Raw genomic sequence first — 22500 nt, 5'->3', positions numbered from 1 at the left:
ACACATTCACGCATACACACACATGTTGCAATGTCATATTTTTTTTTATTTGAGGCCACTGTTTCTGATGGAAATCTATGTCCACAAACACACACACACACACTTATTTATATATATATATATATATATAATATATATATATATATATATATATATATATATATATATGCATACATACATACATACATACATACATACATACATACATACATATATCATATATACTGGTTCCTGCTTAAGATAATGCTAATGCTAACTACCTGGTCGCAAAGGAATGTGAGAGTCTATTCTGGTTCATATGTATGTATAGTTGTCAAATCCAGAAACATTTCCTAGAGCTGGAACAGCCCCACCTTCATCATCGTAACTAAGTATGTAAGAGTTATTGATTTTTAGGCTGAAATATACATTTAGATTCTACAGGTCATTTTCTTACCATACACGTATTTATACATGTATAAATGCGTGTATGGTAACCTTTCTTCATGGCTTGGTAATAATTACTGTTACCTGGTTCTGATACCCCGGACGATGAGCTCCGATCTTAGCCAGGCATCATTAATTTACTCATTTGTTTCTTTATTTGTATCTAGGCTTAGTTGTGATAAGCATTTCCATGGTGTGAAGAAGTTGAGAGGTTAAGAAAGGATTCTGGTTATTGGAATAGCTTATGTATCTGGTAAAAAATTACCCGTAGATTATAAATTTATATTTGTCTAAGAAAAAAAAAATAAACGATTCTTTCGACGGAAATAATATGTACATAAGAACGAGAATGGACTTATATTTTTATCTTGGCAAGATAATGGATGTTATAAAATAAATGATTAGTTTCATAACTTTGATGTAGATATTGTATCTGTTCTTGCTTTAGTAAATGGATCATAACTCGACGGAAATAATATGTATTTACGTAAGAAGGAGAATGGACTTATATTTTTATCTTGGCAAGGTAATTGATGTTACGTCGTTTGGATACCAACGGACGCGAGTTCGAAAAATCACAATGTCTCCATTTATTTCTTTATTTGAATCTACCTTTAGTATTAACAAGCATACGAGTATGTATATATATATATATATATATATATATATATATATATATATATGTATGTATATACATATGTGTGTGTATGTATGTATGTATGTTTGTAATTATAATAACCACCATGTCATGTTAACTCCAGAATTATAAACACTTTTTGGATATGCAGTCACTACTTGAGGATTAAATGCATGTATGGTAAAAAGTAACTGTATGTTCCATATATATATATATATATATATATATATATATATATATATATATATATATATATATATATATATATATATATTAAAGGTAATACCACGGAGGAAAATGAAAACACGAGAACTGCCGAGATCTTTTGGTCTTAATGAGACAGTACAAGTGAGCATATACAAACAGACATTACATGATTAACAAAAGGTCCAATTCGCTTTAAAGAAACGCATAAACGGCCGTGGGCTAAATAAAAGATTTCAAAAGCAGGCACCCACATGTCTGGGATTGTACCATTTGGACCCATATGTTTGTAAAATGTTTATGAAGGACCTTAAAATAAATGAATTAACTACTAATGAATTAGTCCCACATGTTTTTAGTTATTAATTTTTTTCCCGCAGTCATGCTCGCTATATTTATATTTTATGTTCGTTTCTCACTCGTTGTTTGAACATTTTTTGTAAATTCATGTCAATAACACAAAGTGTATTGTTTTTCGAATTAAATTGGCTTTGACCAGTGTGTTTGACTGTACCGCTCCTAAATCCTTAATCTATACTTCGGGATTATAATAAATTTGTACTGTCCGGTCGTATATGCCTCTTTATTTTCAAAATGTATTGTTTAGTGACTAAATTACCTATGACCAAATGTGGGTGGCTGCTCTTAAAGTCTTTAATTTCAGCCCACGGGCGTTTTTTTGTTTCTTCCAAGTGAATTGGACCTTTTGTTAATCCTCTAATGTCCGTTTGTATGTGCTCACTTGTACTGTCCTTTTCTTTTTTCTGGTCAGTCTTGCTTAAGTAAAGAGTTGTTAAGACCGAAAGATCTCGGCAGTTCTTGTGTTTTCATTTTCCGCCGTGGCATTACCTTTACTTATACATAGCATCACGTTTTATATATATTTCGTGATCAAGTTATATAAGTATGAATTTTTATCATATCACCGTGATTCATATACATGTTAAGCTATAAATGTCTTGTAATATCCAATTCGCTCTAATATTTTCTTACATGTTAACTGAAGGGAATTTTTTAGTTGATGATAATTTCGTCTTCTCGTGGATTCGAACCAGCTCTCAGAGGTAAATCAGGACTTCAGTGATATTACCTACCACGCCAACAATTTGGTGGCCAGGTGGTTAACGTCCCGATTTCTCCTTTGTGCGCTGGTTCGAATCCACGAGAGTACGAAATTATTATCAACTGAAAAATTCCCCTTCGGGTAACATATATGAAAATATATTAATTCCGAGGTAGAGCAACTTGGATATTAAGGGACATTTGTAGTTTAATGCATATATATATATATATATATATATATATATATATATATATATATATATATATATGTATATATATATACATACATACATATACTGTTAAAATTAATATGAATATTTCGTATGATCTCCCTGTAGGCAAGCCCTTCTCGACCATATTGCATGGATGTTTTCCGCCTAGAGCAAAAGCGAGTGGTAGAGAGCGCGTTCATTTTCCGAGCTCGTTTTAGCTTCGATCCTCTCAGTTTGAGTTTGAGTCTGGTAAGCGGATTGCCCTTGTTAGATTCGAGAGTAACGAAATAAGTTGTCTCTTGTTAAATGATAATCCTCTTAGATTTTAAATACAGGGCCTCATTATAACGTCACAAAGCTCTTACTGGGATGAAAACAACAATATTCTGGGTGGTACGGATATTTTCCTCTTTACCATCATGTCATTCGTTTAACCTCTTATCTCTTTTTTTGTCTCCCTAAAATCTTTTCTCGTCAAATTGATGATTCAAATTTCGCTTGAATAAGTATCCTTGCATGCAACTTCAACCCGTCGTCATGGAGAAGAACTAGCGGTGGTAATACACTGTTCGGAAGCCAGCGTTTCGTTCTCTAGCATGCTTGATGTCATTTGATTGAAGCCAAACAATAGAGGAGGAGGGGGAGGAGGAGGACGACTCGTTCATAACAACATCTGCTTTAGACGTCTTTGTGAGATCCTTCCACATGATGTAAGCAAACATGTTATTAGGAGAGGGATCATAAGGCGGTAGAAGGCTGCGCGAAGCTCTGGGAGTAGCCGAGGGTGGACGATGTTTCGAAGAAGCAAAGAAAAAGGAATGAGCAAGCCTAGAAAAAAGTTGACTTGAGTGAGCCACTTGCTGAAATTGATTGCCCCGCTCTCTGAGGGAAGTGACTGCAATGCTATGAGTGATATTCATTTACAATAATGCAAATGCAAATGACACTGAAGGAAATAAATTACAGTGATATGTACGGATTTCTCTAAGGTTTTGTGCCTGGCATTTAAGGAATCGTTAAAGAACAAAAAACGGCACTTATGGTATTTTTCCCTAGTGAATAGATTGGCTTTCTGGTAGATTGTTTATTTAGTACACACCGTTATAGTTCTGCATATGTTTGTTGTTAGAGACTGTAATCTAATATTCAAATAAACGGTCCGTTGGTATAACTTGTTAAGTATACATGACATTTATGTTTATTTTGCAAAACTATTTTCATCACAGAACAGATGCAAGCCGTAGTGTAAGTTGCGTAAGTTTATGTATGATATATATATATATATATATATATATATATATACATATATATATATAGATATATATATGTATATGTGTTATATATATATATAGTATATATTAATATATATATATATATGTGTGTGTGTGTGTGTGTGTGTGTATAACTGAATCACGAAAGTTTGGAACGTGATAAATCTATAAATAAAGGTATAAGCCACGAAGGAAAAATAAACAACGGAGTTTCCGCAAGATCTTTCGACGTTCAACGTCCTTTACTTAGCAGTTTATCTGCTAAGTAAAGGACGTTGAACGTCGAAAGATCTTGCGGAAACTCCTTTATTTATTTTTCATTCGTGGCTTATACCTTTATATGTATATATATATATATATATATATATATATATATATATATATATATATATATATATATATGTGTGTGTGTGTGTGTGTGTGTGTGTGTGTGTGTGTGTGTGTGTATAATGTGTGAATGTGTACAGGAAGCAGAAATTTCTGGAGAGTGAATACTGTGATTCCATATAAAGAAGATGAATGAGAATTAAGTGTGACGTGGAAACCACTTTCTTATACACAGCGCAAGGCCTATAGGATGCTGAAATGTTTCGGCAGTATTTACACCAAAACTAAGTAGGAAAGTCTGAAAAGGTGTTAAATCGTGAGAGAAGTGGTTAATACTAGAAGCTGGTGTACTTCAAGAAGCTGTTCAGCTTCACGTACCATAGTCCCAACAATTGAAATTTAATATGAAAAGTAAGATGATTATTTCAGTAAGTCAGTAAAATTTGTCAGTAGTATAGAAATACCTACTTAAAATCAGGCTTCCAAAGTGAATACTGATATTGTCGTAGAATTTCTCTGATATTGATGAGATTTGATTTGTAGGTACTACTAAGGTGGGACATTATTACTCTGCGAAGTTTTGAACTTCCCTTTTGATAAACAGTGTCTCTGACCCTCATATTTTCATCTTGAATTGAAATAATTAAAAAAAAAAAAAACTTATTAAAACCGTCACTTCCAGTACCTCATATTCATACCACAACTTCTTTACGGGCTCCGTTTTTAAAGTGTTTTGTCGAATGAATAAGTGAATGCATTGGCAGAGCAACACAGATATAATTTGAATTTACTCCTTTTTATTAAAAAAAAAAAAGAAATATTTTGTACAGTCCAGTTTTGTGGATTAATACATATCCATCAGTGACTCTATACCGTTAAGTCGACATGTTATATATTTCATATTTAAAGCAAAGTCTTTGTTAGTCATATTTTATTTTAGATATTGTCAAAATAAGGCTGTAAACGAGGGATGAAAGTAACATTTAGCTAATAAAAACGGATTGTTTACATTGTCTAATGCTATGCTTAAAGAAAAAGACAGAATTACACATATAAGAAGTCATAGAAAACAAAATCTCGTAGACGTAAACCAGTTAGGAAACATCCTAAGTAAACTTGCTAAGAGCGCTGAATGAAGATGAGGATGGCCTCCCTATTAAAGGCTGAATCTTCCTCCACAGGCAAAACACCTCCTTAACCTGCCCCTTGGATTTCGAAGGAAATAAGGTTAACAGGATCTTCCAGACGTGCTGTAATTAAAATTCCGTTAATGGGCTTCTTAAAAGCCTCTCCTCTCGGTAATATCCCAACGGTATTCTTCAAGTCGCGCTTAATGTCGTTATCAATGGAAGGTCGAGGGAAGCTCCCCAGATGAATTCCAGAATTCCAGGTAAATCATTTCATTTGACATTTTTCACTGCATATTGCGTACGAGATAGACTAATATTCATAAACTGACGTTTTTCAATTAAGTATTTCAAAATTATTCCTTTTCCTAATAAAACAAAGAGTGGCACCAGAAATTTATCTTTTATCAAATTTCTAATACATAAATAATGTTAGATTTATGAATATTGATTAAAATGTTTACAGGTCATAGGAAATTAGGTCCATAACATTTCCAGTAAACCAACCCTAACATCTAACTAGTGGATATTACTAGACTTTTTTTTTCATATGTACGATTATCATCATTAAGATTTTTCATGATAGCCCCAATTCATTACGAAATAAGTAAAAGAATAATGGAGAAAAACAGTTACGACTGACGTAATTATTAGTTTAAGAAATGAATTTAATTACCATAATTGTAAATATATATGTGTAATATATATATATATATATATATATATATATATATATATATATATATATATATATATATATATATACACTGACTGGAAAATCAGGAGTAGTAAAACACCTGGTGGTAACACAGGAAACCAGTCAGATTATGGACACCCTCTTTAAGTCGTAATGGTTCAAAATCAAATGCAGTTTGTGATAAACTAGAGAGATTTTGGATAGCAGGTCTATCCTAATGTTATGCCAAGCTCTACGATGGCCCCGGTGCAGTTCTCAGAGGAGCTGTGAGATAAACCTCGGGTAGAATCAAAGTTAAGTGTATCTTAGTTTTACCAGACCACTGAGCTGATTAACAGCTCTCCTAGGGCTGGCCCGAAGGATTAGATATTTTTACGTGGCTAGGAACCAATTGGTCACCTAGCAACGGGACCTACAGCTTATTGTGGAATCCGAACCACATTATATCGAAAAATGAATTTCTATCACCAGAAATAAGTTCCTCTTGATTCCGCGTTGGCCAAGCCGGGAATCGAACTTCGGACCACCGGATTGGCAGCCGAGCGCGAAAACCACTCGTCCAGCGAGGAAGTCTATAGTATAGTATTTTTTTCCCCACATGACAATGTAGGTGATGTCTTTACATTCTGGAACAGGGGCAGGGGTGATTTCAGTAGGTGTTTTAATAGATCAAATTAGCTATTTACGATTATCAAAACTGAATACCCTGCAGGGGGGCAGCGCCGTCAGTGCACCTCACGCGGTGCATAGTAGACATTACTTGAGGTTCATTGCAGCGTCACTTCGGTGCCTAGCAGCAACCCTTTTTCGTTCCCTTTGCTGTACCTCCATTCATATTCTCTTATTCTTAGAAGAATATCTTCATTCAGTTACCTATAGAAATTATTGCATCAGATGGTAAATGCGCAACTCGTATGGCACATACAAAATGATAAGATATTGAGTCTTACTCAATTTGGATCACAGAAATATGTACTAGATTCCTTATCCCATTTGAGGTAACGCACCACTAGAGTATCTCTGGGGTCAAATAAATATCGATAGCCATTTTTTCTGTGACATAAATAGATACCCAGTGTTGAAACATTATACAAGTAAACATGCACCGAAGTTCTCTGTACAATGTATAATGCTATATGAAACTCTCAACTACGGCACTAAATATTGGTGAGCACTAGTCAAATATCGAATGCATTATTCCGTACATAGGGAAGATTTAAATCACCCTATGAAGTGGAGTCAACCAAGATCGTTAATCTCGTCTAGAGACATAGTTAACAGGACTATCATTGGATCTTGTTTCATCAATCAAATCAAATAATGGAAGTGTTCTACTCTTAAGTCTTGGTTTGTTTAAACTCGATGCCTTCATATTTAAAAAAGCTGTAGATAAATATAAGTAACAAAATTAATATATTCAGTTGTATAAATGTTTTTTGGGCTTCGTATGGCTAAACTTCCGTTTACCTTATGGTAAGTATGTTTTAGTTTGTAACTATGTGATCTCTGATTATCCTGGATTATCTCTGATTTTTACCCTTTTGACAATTAACCATCTGGTGTTCTTGATCTTCTTGTTTACCTTGTAACTTTCTTTTTAACTGTATCTCATTTGTGCCTTGACAATGTCTCATTAAAGGACGAAAGCGCCCGGTACGAATTTCTGCCTATTATTTTTCCTGTGGGAATCGCTTTTATATATATATTGGGAGACTCAGTTGCCGTGGTAAGTCTGCAAAATGCATGAAGGCTCAGTCATCTACGCACACATGCATACAGTGTTAGTGTTTTGATTTTAATTTGCATACCTTTGGAAAGGTTGTCTCCAGATGGAGCATCCTTACGTTTTCTGCAAGCATTTTTGGAATGAGCTTGCTAGCCCTACGCCATGCCATTAATCGAAAGAAACATCTCTCTCTCTCTCTCTCTCTCTCTCTCTCTCTCTCTCTCTCTCCTCTCTTCTCTCATCTCTCATCTCTCTCTCTCTCTCTCTCTCTCTCTCTCTCTCTCTCTCTAAGAATATGCCGGAAATTATGATATAATGCTGCTCATTCCTACCTACGATTCGTTGTATACTATATTGACTACAACCGTCTCCTTCCTATCTTCTGATGATAGAAGAACTGGGTGGTAAGAGGAGAGCGCCCTTGAAAAGGAGAGTTCACTTGAGAGTGATTACAGCTCTATGTCCATCAGAGAAGAAAGGAAAAACTGCTAGATGCGACTTAAAGGACAGTTATTCTTCAAGGGAAATGGTTATCTGTTCATATGAAAGACTATGCTCTACTTTGGTTACTTTTACTATGCTCTACTTAGGTTTCCATTTTATATGTATTTTTCTCTTCTTTGGTTTGTATAGCAGCATGTCTGAATGGACTTTTTCTTTCTATTATCCCCACTCATTACGTCAAGGATAATAAGATGTACACACTAATTGTAAGTTATGTGGTCTGAGATGCATACGTACATACATACATATGCATGGGAGGGAATTCTACGTGATGATAATGTAGTTTTTGTTTACATCATTTCACTTCGGTAGGTTTTAGTAGAGTTGCATCCTACAAATTACATCGTTTATTTCTAATCAAGCCATCATAACCTGCGAGCAAAATTTTGTACATTTGAGGATTGAAGGAATAAATAAATCGAACTCATCCATTCACATCTAAATGTAAAAATATCCATTCTGATGAACATATTAAGATTTTGCGGTTATTCCTGCTAAGATCACGAAGAGTAGTGTACTTGATGAATGAATGAAATTATGCACAAATGATCTGATGTGATACGCAGTGTTACTGAAATGAATTTTCTTTACTTAGTAATACTCAGCGTAATCATTACGCAGAAAATTCTTGCAGATTTTCAAGGATGAAACATTTTCAGTAACTTTTAAAGAGCTTTTTATATTCTGTATGCATGTTCGCACGTATGCGTGTGTGGTCGTATACGTAATATGTTACAGACTGGGTAATTTGCCATTTTTATCAAAACATAAAACAACTTATTCATTCATTACAACGTACAAGATGTTACTCGTTAGTGCTTATTTCTGTGTATTAAGTGAATAAATTAATTTCAATGATTACTGATCACCTTTGGAAGAAAAATGATATGAAAGTGAATCGTGAAGTTCTGGAAAGCCAGAACTCCTCGTAGATCTCTTCAGGAAAACCACCTAAATAAAGTCAAGTGTTGGGTTAACGACACCAGTCACCGGAAAGGTTTCTTGACTCCATCCAAGCGGAATCGAAGTCACATTCCCACCACAAGTGTGTTGCTCATTTTTACTGTTCAGAAATGAACCTTTAAGTTCGCCCCTTTTATGAATGCTCTAGCAATAAATTTAATTGGATTCCACCTCCCGCTTTACGATGATATTTATACGTATAACATCCTGCTCCAGTATTTTTGTTAACTGTATAGAAAATGTTCTGAATAGTTTTTTTAAACGAGTATATTTAATGAAGTCTGTCAGTGAAAGCTTTGTAGGTAAATATGAAACAGCATAAGTCATACAGTGCAATAAAAAGAGATTAATCATTAAGAAATGTGTGGGTGTCGTCATGATCTCCGTGTAAGATATTATATTTTACCTCTAATCACTGTGGAAGCATTTACTGTACTGAAAAGAATTTAGAAGACGCCAGTGATCTTGGAAGCAACCTCCCAATTATAACTTCCAGAAAAATATCGGAGTTTCTTTTCCCATAATGCTGCAACCTTTATTTCAACAGATCAAAAGTCAGTAAATTTTTGAGTTGGCTGTATATTATCCAGTTCTCGTGTAATCTTATATCTCAACAATATGCAAGCACTTAATAGGTAAACTGGAGCTCAGAAATAATAAGGTACAATTGTGCATTTTCCACAAAAAGTTGTAGGTCAAAAGTTTAAGTACTATTTCATGCAAATTAAGATCTCTTGATAGACTTAGTCTGGACAGCATTCGCTTACTTAGCCTTTTAATTAAGTCACGGTCATTGTGTACTAACCACTACATTGTAGAAATTCCCCTCCATCCCCAATGGTGGTACAATATCTGAAGTGGCTATCATGCATCTTATATAGTCAAGTTGCCAAAATGCTGACTGCGTTGTTAATTCCTGCAAACTTTTTCGGCAGAAAGTTCTTCATATGTAGGAAATTCAAAATGACTTGGTTGCTGATTCAGTAGGACTGAGCATTTTTCAGAATCCAAGAGGGCCGCTGCCACCGCCTCGGATTATGAGTATTTTTCAAGTGTACTTTTCAGTTATCCTAATGGGCCATCTACCATCTGTTTTTCTAGGCTTACAGGGATGCGGAAACCATTTCTAAAGTTATTTTTTGAATCATAGTGAATGTGAATTAAATCGGTGTAAAACTGTTTGTTTGGATTTATTAAAAGTTAATTTGCATATTTGAAATTATGGTTCTGCAACTGGAGACAGGACATTCATTGGTTCCTAATGCCAATATATTAATTTATATTATAAGCATTTTTCTGTTTTCAGATTTTGAGGAGCTAGTTTGCTGGGCATATAGTTACTGCAGTCCTGGTAGTAGGCACGAACAGACATTATTCTGATTAAACGCTTGTATCCCGAATGGACTTCCATAACTTTTGGGATGCAGAATATTATTCACCTCACAGTTGACATCCAACTTTGTTTGATTTCATGCCTTATCCAGTGGAATGATCCTCAGTGCCGGAAAAATCTGATACTTCTCCTAGCATGATACCCCAACTCATGAATTTCCTGGGCTGTACAGGAACCTTGATGAAGGCTTCCAGTGTGGAATTTCTCATATCCATGATGTTTAATATCACTAGCCTTTTAAATGGGACAGCATGGACCTATGCTGTATGGGCAACCCCTTTCGTTCCTTTTACTGCACCTACCTTCATATTCTCTTTCTAACATCTTACTTTCCACATTCTCTTAACAATTGATTCGTAGTGCAACTGCAATGTTTTCCTCCTGTTACACCTTTCAAACCTTTAACTGTTAATTTCCGTTTCAGCGCTGAATGACCTCATAGGTCCCAGTGGTTGGCCTTTGGCCCAAATTTTATATTCAATCAATCAATCATTTGAAAGGCAACGACGCTGCCAACCAAGCCACATAAGTCATAAAAGAGGTTGGGGCATAGGTACCACTGTATCTAAGGCTGGACCCGGTCAGGCTAGCTGCATGGCATGCCAGCGTGTCTTCCCCGACTTCCGGGCTCAGTGAGGAAAGGCTAATGCCTTTCCCGTGCTTTAGCTTCCACAAATCTCCCGTTTTTTCCTGCTTTCCTTTTCATAGTTATCTTTTAAGTGACTATGGGTCTTTATGAGTCTTCAAGCTCTTCTGGTGGCCGTAGGATCTCCGCTGACAAAATTTTCTCGTTTACGTGTGGAGATTCCGTAATTTTCTCCATGGTATCGTTTCTAGATCTATCCTCCTTAACTGGAACTTTATTCTGAAATTAACAAAATTTAAACAATATAGTTTTATCATTATTCTGAAAAATCTTGCTTTCCCAAGCAATTTCAGTTTATTTGATTTCCAAATTATTCATTTGCCTTGCTTTGCTACTTCACTGATATTTGTGTGTGTATACATACACACACACACACACACACACACACACACACACACACACACACACACACACATATATATATATATATATATATATATATATATATATATATATATATATATATTTATATACATATATATTAGGTAAAAAATCAAGATTTTTCCATAATGATATTGTAGTAATTTATAGATATATTGCGAAAATCATATTTATATATCATCTGTTACCTTTATAATGATTAATATATTAATAAACGCAGCAGATCTATGCCGTCAATGTGCTCGCTATCACAAATATAATCTCAAATCAAAATGTTCATATAAATGTACCGGCCTTTGCGAATTTATATGTTAAAAAAATTTTGCAGAATTTACTTTGTCACATACATATTATTATCCGAGATTAGAATAAAATGAAATCGTGCAGACTAGTATCTTTCATTGAATGGTACATTTTTTGCATGACATATCACAGCTAGTAGATACTTCGAATTTTACCAAATGTGTCATCACTACTAATAATTAAAGCAGCTATCATTCCTACCTGATTAAAAAAACTCATTAATAAGTCGCCAAATCCCTCAGCCATGAACCAACTTTGCGCTGCCGAAGTTTTGTTATGGATAGTCATCTTAACTTCATCCACTGGCAATCCCTCGATGAGAGAAGTTTGAAATGATATCGTAGTTGCATGTTTTTCTACATTATTAATGGAGTTCAAGATTTTAATCCGTGGGATTTAGGTGATATAAACACACCATCCTTACGGAAGTCATCCCTTCCAAATTATTATCTTGATTTATCACGAAAGTGAAAGGTTGCAGGCAGTTTCATCACCATATGAAAATACATAACTTACACATTTACCCTGAAGTATGTCGTGTAAGTCTGACATTATTACAAGCTTAGGGAAAATCGTATGAGCATTTCGAAAGGTAAGGCTTCAACATAAGTGATCATTATCATTTCTCACTCATGTGTGACTAGCAAAGTGACTGAATATGTTAAAATACTGATAACCTTTGATCATACTCATAGAATTAGCTCAACTTTCAGGTAAAGAGAAACAGCATCAAATGACTACACGAGGACCTAAAAGTTAGCGTATTCTTAGGGATGTTACTTGGAATTGCTGTTCTTTAATGACTTGACATGCTCACCTCTCATCACTATGGAAAATACAGCCTTTACTCAAGTGATCAAGAATATAACCGTAAGGTGCAAGTAAACCAGTTAATGATCAACCTTGGCATCCTTGTCTGTGTCGCTAATAATTTGCATATCAATCTGTGGAAAAGAATGTTTTTTTCTGATCGACAGTTTATCATTAGTAATCCTTCTTGAATAATTTTATACTATACGATATATAGGTAGAATGTTATACTCATTCAGTTAGGGACCTGGAAAGTATAAAGAGCTTTGTAACGATTAATAATCTGCTAATAGTAAGGTATTACAAACATGATAACAGGGACGTTGAAGCTAGCTTTAGATAAATAAATCAAATTAAATCAAGGATTAGAATAAAGTAAATGAGTAAATAATGCACTACCTTATATGGAAATGTATGTAGAAAAATCTAATTTCAGGAAGGTTATTTTATGACCATTTTGAAAACGATTAGGGGCATTTGTCAAGACTTTTTGTCTTGGATTTCTATGTGTGGAAATGTATGCCTAGTAATTTAAGGAAGGAAAGAATTTTCAAAGTAATGAGCATGAATAGTTGTTGTAATAAAAGGCATTGTAAGATCATCAGAATCATTAAATGCACAAAAACAAGCTAAATACACACACACACACACATACTCGCGTGTGTGTGTGTGTGTGTGGGTGTATATATATATATATATATATATATATATATATATATATATATATATATATATATATATATATATATATATATCAAATAAACAGGATAGATGGACACGAAAAACAAAACGAAATAATCATTGGGACAAGACGTCAATGTGAATTAAAAAGAAAGGTGCTGCAGCGGCGAGACTTTTAAGAAGGGAGGGAATTTCGCAAGACGAGCGTAGCTTCCACGGTTTGTTTTTCTCAATTATTTGTTTTTTATGTTAATTTATTTAGTTTATTTGTTAATTTATTTATTTGCAGAGAACGCAGTCTCAGATCATGATGAATGCATCAAGTCGTTTGGCGGAAATGACGCTGTCCAGAATCCGGTCAAGGATAGAAAGGAACTCGACGGAATGATTCAAAATGATTGTAGAGATGAGAAGCAAGAGGCTGCCAGAGTGTGGGAAGTCAGCGGAATCAGAAGCAGCAACAAAATAATCTATAATCAGAATCTGACTTCACAAAAAAGTAAGTGGAAAATTTGCATCTTCTCGACGAATTTTATTAATAATTTGATAGAGCAAAGTGATATAAAAGAGTTCAAGATCTCGACAGACTAATCGAAGCTTCAAAGACACTAGCTTTACCACTACAATATTTGATCAGACATACCGAGTTATTTTAAGATTAATTGTTAAATCCTTTAATTGGCTTGCTGTAAACTTCCAACAATAATGTGTAACGTTAAGGAGAGAGAGAGAGAGAGAGAGAGAGAGAGAGAGAGAGAGAGAGAGAGAGAGAGAGACTACAGCTACTTGATCTTTTTAATCAGAGTCCTGACATGAGAGTTATTCTTCAAAGAATTTTATATTTGTATATATGTAAAAATGTAAGTATGATTCAGTCGGCATTTATTCAGAGCAAGTGTTCTTTCAATAGTAAAATAGATGCTTTGATGACATAAAAGGGGAACTTAAAGACGTAAGTCTATTAAAGTAAAAAAAAGAAATTAACCACTGCCCTGCCCCAAGAGCCTTAGAGGTTTGTAGAGGTTCATAGAAAAACTATCGTAAGTCTTATCTTTGAATAATTAGCAATTTATTACGATTTGCATATGCAGTGGGGGGCACATGACGAGCAATTTTTTGGAAGGACAGATTCGAAATGAGGGTCTGTGTCCCGCGAATAGTTTACCAAAGCCAAAAATTCTTGAAAACATTGAATGGCAAATAGCTGCATCATTCTATACGTTTCGTATTCGTTCCACAAATAACAATCTGATACGCTCCAGTCGGTGTCTCTGGGCTGAAATGACGTCAGAAACATAGTTCGTATTACATATCTTGCTTAGTTGACTTCCTTGGCAACTCCTACCTAGAGAGCCCTTCTATGAAAGGTCCCATTAAGCTTTCTAAAAAAAAATCCTTCAGTTTTTACAAACGTGTCACTTATCTGGAAATGAGATTGTTTCATAAGTTACCAAACATTAGAATGGAAAAATAAAAAACGATTTGTCAAGTCTGACCCAGATCTTCGGCGACATAAAAATCCCATAGTTCATCTGTTTGACATACTTGAACATTTGAAGAGTAAAAACCTGATTAGAGATTACAGATACTCAAAAGATGTTTGTATTGAATACAACGAGAAGATAAACGATAAAATCTTACTGTCAGTGTAACTTTAGGAGCAAAGAAAATCGATCCAAAGAATTTAATTTATTTTTGATGAAAATGATTTCGGCTTTAATTAATTACATATCAACAAGCCAATAAAATCGCCATTCATTGATGTTTTACTTTTCGTCTCACTAAATACCGAGGCCTAAGCCAGCCAGAAAACAGTTTTTTATACTAAATATTCTGTTACTAGTAAGAGGTAAAGCTGACGAAAGACAGCATCAAAACAAAGTCTCTCTCTCTCTCTCTCTCTCTCTCTCTCTCTCTCTCTCTCTCTCTCTCTCTCTCTGTTCACTTCTAACTTATTCATGCCACCATTTTCAGTATTTCAACAATGAAAGGAAGGGAAGTCGGAGATTTGATAAACGGTATTTAATATTTTCTAGGCAAACAATGTGTTTTGATGATAATCTACTGTTAGTTTACACTGATATGTAAAAAGCATCTCAATAAGTAATGATGATGATTAAACCTGGCCTGTGAAGGATACTCAAACCATGAATTCGGAGAAGCGAGTTGATGTAAGTGACCTCATCCTGTGAGGATTATTGCTTGTGACAGGTCAAAGTTCCTGTCACACCTGAACGACGATTTCCCCTGGTCTCTAATTTCCGTTGGCGGAGAGCCTTCACTGTCAGCCTGGACGTTTCCCATTATGTCACTCTCCACAAACAACGGGGACCAGTTTTAAATGTCGACGAAAACGCGTTGTGAATTATTGGTCCAAGAAACCTGATCCCTGAGTGACAGGCTCGCAGTCGCAGCTCGGCACCATAGCTAGGGGGCCAGGTCTTTGTAAATGCGTTTCATTATCTTCGCGATGAAATGTGCGGAAGCACGAGGGAGAAGGGATAAATACCTGATTTAATAGACCAACTATTAATTTTCGTGAAACGTTGTTTTTTATTTTTCATGAGTATATAAGAATGACAGATTTCCTTACATGATAACGTTTCAAATCATGAAATAACGCGCACTATAAAATGATGTTCACTCTCAGTAAATGCCATGGTGCTAGAAAAGTTAGAGTAACATTACTTTATGTGCCTGATAAAAAACGATAAAGTTTCGTAATTAAGAGATCAGTAAGAAAATATTACCATGGAACAATAATAATATCTCAACTGTTCTTTAAAAGCAAGGAAAGGTTGACAGTTACGTATTAATCTTGGGACCTAGTCATATGTGCATAAATAATGAAAGAGCGAATAGTCGAACGTTTTATTTGTGACAAAATGATAAACGTGCGGCAGATACGTTGCTTTTTTTTCGGTGCACATTTTCCAGCTTATATCTGCTTGATGTGGGAAGTCTGACATTCAAGTAAAATGTAAGAAATCTTTGCGCAAATCTTTCTCAGCAATCCAGCAAAATTGGCTAAAATCCAGTCTTTTTAAAGAGGATTTATATTTCTTGGCAAGGACCATTAACATTAGCCTATGCTTGTAAAATGAGAACGTTATCGTCTTCAATAAGAGAAATCAGTCAAAGGAACTAAAGATTTCACTGTGATGTCTTCAAGTGTTGGCCAATTATTCTTGGGAAGTGGAGCATCTTCAAGCATTACTAGCGTCACTGCGTCATCGTATCTGCTTAAGCATAGGTTACAGATAAAACTGATAATGAGCACCCTTTGACCAATAAAGGTCTCCAAAGAAAGGTGAATATGTGTTCTGTATTAAAATCGAAATCAACTTATTTCTATTTCCACCTAAGTTGTAACATGAACACTTATTTAATATGGAGCAAATTAGTAGAAACCGGCTTTTACAAGATATGATTCCAAGATAAGAATGTACCATATTTATGACACTCTGCTAATAGTTTTGGATGATTTATTCGGTCAAATTCTTTCTTCAGACCAAAACACGGAGAAGAACAGGTGACGTAAGGCATCCCGGTATTACTGAGTCACCAATTTAGGTACAGAATGAGAACAGGATTGATAACTTTGATGATGTTGATGCTATTTTAACTGGAAAATAAATTCATAGGTCAAATGCATTACTTGTGTTTTTAACAACGCTTAATGAACTAGAAGGAGTCCTTGAAGGAACTGATCAGCTACACATGTATTAAGTAAAGCAGCAAGCAAAGTATCAATAATGGAATGGCAAAGGTGAGCGTTTCATTGTGAAAAACCAAAGAAGCCAAGCAACCTATCATTAGATAGTATATTTACAGCATCATTGACATTAGCTGCCATGATGTGAACAGTAATGGAACCAAATCATTGCAAAATCCAGTCTTTCTCCTCTTACCCTTTGGGATAGTTGTTGATCTCAGGACAGAATGAATGTCTTTTCACAGGTATGGGCACTGGCTTAATTTTCTTAATGATGTAATTGGTTTTCGTTTAGCTACTATGCATAAAAGGACATAACTTCGTACAGACACACACACACACACACACACACACACACACACACACACACACATATATATATATATATATATGTATATATATATATATATATATATATATATATATATATATATATATATATATAATATATATAATGATTGATCACTTTCACAACTGAATTGGGAATTCATGTAAAGAATAACAAGACTTCATTTAAACAGGGTTGTATCTAACAGAGATTTTTTTCACTAAAGTTATGAGCTACCAAACGATGGGAGGTTTGTAACATTTGTAAATAAAATCTCCGTTAGACACCACCCTGTTTAATTATGGTCCTGTTATACACCACAACTCTACTATATATATATATAGATATATAATATATATATATATATATATATATATATATATATATATATACATACACATACACATACACATATCTATATATCTGTGTGTGCATGGTGTATATCAAGACCTATTTAAACAGGATGGTGTCTAACGGAGATTTATTTACAAAAGTTACAAGCTTGTCATTGTTTGGTGGCTCATAAATTTTGTGAATAAAATCTCTTTTAGATACAACCCTGTTTCAATGAGCTCTTGATATTTTTTTATGTGAATTCACAGCTCAGTTATGCAAGTGATCAAGCATCTCTCTCTCTCTCTCTCTCTCTCTCTCTCTTCTCTCTCTTTATAATAATATATTATATATATATATATATATATATATACAGTGTACCTCGAGATACGAAATTAATCCGTTCCGAGGCGGCCTTCGAATTATGAGTTTTTCGTATCTTGGAACACATTTTACATGTAAAATGGCTAATCCGCTCCAAGCCCTCCAAAAACACCCTAGTAAATTATAATTCCAGGCCTAAAACACATGTTCTAGGGTTACAACGCCGATCCGACGGAAGAAATATGACTCCAAAAAGGCAAAATACTGTACATACTTGAGTAATATTCAACTGCATGTAATGTTCAACCCCATTTTTATTAGGACTTTAGCATATGTCCCTTAGCAATAAGCCTAGCCTATGTTAGCGGTTGCTACTGTAGCCTAGTCTATGATTCCGATATCTAAACCTAAGAGCTAAAAGCTTAGAATATGCCAATAAAATGTACAAATAATCAGTATGAACTCATTTCAAAAAAATAAATTATTAATTAATCATTAACTATAATACACAAACAAACAAAAACAAACCTTCCAATCGATTGTTTACATTCAGCTCTTACCCATCTTACGCAGTATACGAACGAACGCCAAGCAATCATTTTTCCTAGCACACAGTAAGCCATAAATTGTCATTATTATCTCTCTTCAACTAATGAAACTACCAAACAGTATAATAACCATTCATTTCTATTCTTTATTCTATCTTTACCTAATGGAGATACCGAGTTACTGACAGCTATAATGAAACATTCGTATATGTAACGTAATAATAAAACAGAAGAAGAATTCTAAAAAATACGTATTTGTTGGCAGTCTGATTTATTTTATATTTTATGATATCTAATTCACAATTTTTTTTATTAAATGTATTGCATGTACTCATTTCAAATAATTATTAAGTAACCATTAACTATATAAACAAACAAAAAAAGCTTCCAAACGTCTGTTTACATCCAGCACATTACCGAGTATCGAACGATCGACAAGCAATCACTTTACACAGTAAGCCATAAATTTTCATTATCTCTCTTCAACTACTGAAACTACCAAACAGTATAATAACCATTCATTTCTATTCTTTATTCTATCTTTACCTAATGTTTTTTTTTTATTAAAATGTATTGCATGAATAAGTTTTTCAATTTACAGCATCCTTTTACCAATAGAATACTTAAGCACAAGTAGATGCTGACCAATAGGAGAGCAAGGACCTTGGATGGGTGACTAGGCAATCAGGAAACCCAATGGAGGGAGAGCGGGAGGATGGTGGGGAGAGTTTACTCAGTTGGCGGACGCTGGGAGTTTTAAACTTGTTCTCGGTGGTCCGGGTGACTCTCGATACTTTACAGCAACAACCTTTCGTATCTTGAAAACTTTTTGTATGTAGAGCAGTAAAATTTTTCGCATTGGCTTTCGTATCTCAAGTTTTTTGTAAGTAGAGCCTTTCGTATCTCGAGGTAATATATATATATATGTAATCTCTCTCAAGTAAAAGGAGCCCATAAAAAGCCAAACTATGGAAAGTAAATACTGTATTTCAGAGACAGCCGTATCTCTTCAGGTAGTTAATGAATGAGAAAAGTTTTAGAAAAGGCAGTATTTCTACCAAAAGATCCATCCACAGGTAAGCTGTTTAAGTAGGCCACCCTGGTTGATAATTTCACTTTAATCTTATTAAGTGTTGGTTGAAGGAAGATTTTATCTATGATGTCTGGATCACAGGCACCCTTTGAGATGTGTATTACCAGTCTTTGGTTAATCAAGGGTGACTGTCATCTGACTTTTGTATCGACAGTTGCTACTATAAATTTTATGTGACACACTCCAGTTTATTCTATGGTTATTTACATGTTCAAAATAGCTGAGCTCTGTTGTCCATACCTAACTGACTGCTTATGTTGTATAGATCTCTAAGGAAATTATTTTCCAGTAAAACTGATGTAAGATTGGTCACAGTCCAGACATGGGATTTCGTATGCTCTTGTGTCTTTGGAGATGTGCTTTTGTTGGACGTTAATCAGGGATTTGGGTAGGTAAAGGCAAAATGGTTAGATTTTCGAAGTCTGTGTCACTCTTAATTCTGTCCAGGTGTGGTATTTTTATTTTGTTGTTGGGTGTCTCTGGTCTTGTTTTGAAGGGGGTTGGTAGAAAATTACGTTTGCTTTATGAATCGCTTTGTGAATTATAAGGTCAGGATACCTTAAAGATGAAAGCTGCTTAACGAATTAGTTCAAATTCCTATTCCAGGAAATCTGGGGAACAAATTCATAAGGCTCTTGAGAATAGGTTGCTGGCTTCACCTGTCATGATAGAAATGTCATGATAACTAAAATAGTGGATGCGTAAAAGTGAGAATGTTGGTTTTTCAGTATATGGTAAATTTGTATTTCGTCGTGTCTATTAAAACATTAAAAAAAGGAATTTTGTTGTCTGTTTCCCATTCAACTTTAAATTTGATGCTGGGGAACTAATGCATTTTATTTTGAAAGGAATTCGTTGAAATTGCCCCACCTATTATCCCAAAATGTTAGAATATCATCTATATATCTCATCCACAGCATGGCTTTGGGTTTTATTGCATTTATTTATTACTATGGTTTCAAAGTATTCCATTTATAGATTGGCTAAACAGGACTTAAAAGGCTACCCATGCATCACCTGAATTTTTGCTTATAGGGTGACTCTCAGATGAAAATATACTTTATTAGATACACATAATTCAACTAACTTTATTATTGTGTCATGGGCTAGGGGAAATGATCTGAATAGGGGGTAATTTTTCCCTCAAAAACAGTAGAACGTCCTGTACTGGTACAGCTTTCATCTTTAAGGTATCCTGACCATATTATTGAGAAAGCAATTCATAAAGCAAACGTAATTTTCTACTGACCCACTCAAGACAATACCAGGGACACAGCCAACAATAAAATAAAAATCTCACACCTGGGCAGGATTAAGACAGTGACACAGACTTTTGGAAAATTCAACCCCTTTGGCTTGACCTACCCAAATACCCTGGAGCCAAATCCTTGAATAATGTCAACAAAAGCCAGTTCTCAAAGACACAGGAGTATACAAAATCCCATGTCTGTTTTACAGGAGAATCACTTCCCCAGAGATTAATAAAACATAAACAGTTAGTTAGATATGGACAAGCTCAGCTATTTTTAACCATTTAAATAACCATAACCACGGAATAAACTGGAATTTGTCACGTATAATTTATAGCAGCAAATGTTGTTACAAAAGCCAGATGATAGCCTTGATTCAACAAAGACAGGTAATGAACAATTCAAAGAGCACCTGGGATCCAGATATCATATATAAAATCTTCCTTCAACCAATGCTTAAGAAGATTAAAGAGAAATTATCAACCGGGGTGACCTAGTTAAACGGCTTACGTGTGGATGGATTTCTTGATATAAATACTGCCTTTTCTGTAACTTTTCTCATTCATTACCTACCTGAAGAGAGAGAGAGAGAGAGAGAGAGAGAGAGAGAGAGAGAGAGAGAGAGCAGACTCTGAAAAATAGTACTTACTTTCTATATTTTGGCATTTTTACGGGCTGCTTTTATTAGATAGAAATCTGTTGTAACAGAACATTTTTACCATTCATTTATATATATTATATATATATATATATATATATATATATATATATATATATTTATTATGTGTGTATGTATTATATGGATGTATATATAGATTATTATATATATATAATAATATAGTATATATCATATGTGTAGGTATGTATGTATGTATTGTATTTATGTATATCTCAACAGAGTGATACGGAGTGTAAGCCCACGAGAAGCGATATAAGGCACTGTAGGATCTTTTGCTTTGACTTAGCCATTTTCAGCCGTGGAACACAAGCCAAGAGGAGACGAGGAAAAATGAATGAGAAATGGTTCACTGGGAATAAGAATCACAGAAAAGACGGCCGTTGTCGGAGGAAAGTGCTATGCAAGGGGAAACAGGTGTGGGAAAAAAAAACCGAAAAGAAAAATATGAAATGCCCTCATATAATAAAAATAGATAAAAGTGTGTAAAAGGTCATCAATGAGATGAACATTAAATATTGATGTAAGTGAGAAAAACCAGTGCGACAACATCATCAATAGTTACAACAACAACAACAACAATAACTACGATGAAAGCGAAATTCATGGAAGTGAAGGTCACAGCTGAGCTTTGGAATTCTCTTCAAGCATGTATTATCTGACGCAATTAGATTTTTCTCCTAAAAAAAGAAACTCTTGAGTATTTGTCAGTTAAGGACCTACATATTTTGCTTTATGCAAAAGGGGAACTGATCTGAACGAAAGATTACCAATCACGATTTAGACATTTGATGACGTTCTGCTACAAGTGATCACCCCACTTTATTTAATATCCCGACTATAGAATGTTTGTTCTCCTTATT

The 22500-nt window shown here is 34.5% G+C and overlaps 2 protein-coding genes across 5 annotated transcripts in view; one reads left to right on the top strand and one right to left on the bottom strand.

The window, feature by feature from the left end:
• The window catches only part of LOC135217350 (head-specific guanylate cyclase-like), a 999777-nt gene that overhangs the window by 237175 nt on the left and 740102 nt on the right, over nt 1–22500 (top strand). For all 4 annotated transcript variants that reach the window (XM_064253180.1, XM_064253181.1, XM_064253184.1 and 1 more), the window contains exon 4: nt 13660–13869. The gene's annotated coding sequence lies outside the window, so the exon portion shown is untranslated. The remainder of the gene's footprint in view (nt 1–13659; nt 13870–22500) is intronic.
• LOC135217599 (guanylate cyclase soluble subunit beta-1-like) overlaps nt 1–22500 on the bottom strand; it is a 409846-nt gene that overhangs the window by 110717 nt on the left and 276629 nt on the right.

Source organism: Macrobrachium nipponense, chromosome 7 (assembly GCF_015104395.2).
Source record: "Macrobrachium nipponense isolate FS-2020 chromosome 7, ASM1510439v2, whole genome shotgun sequence".
Lineage (NCBI taxonomy): Eukaryota > Metazoa > Arthropoda > Malacostraca > Decapoda > Palaemonidae > Macrobrachium > Macrobrachium nipponense.
Note: the sequence above shows the minus strand (reverse complement) of the source record. Positions and strands in the feature narration are given on the sequence as shown.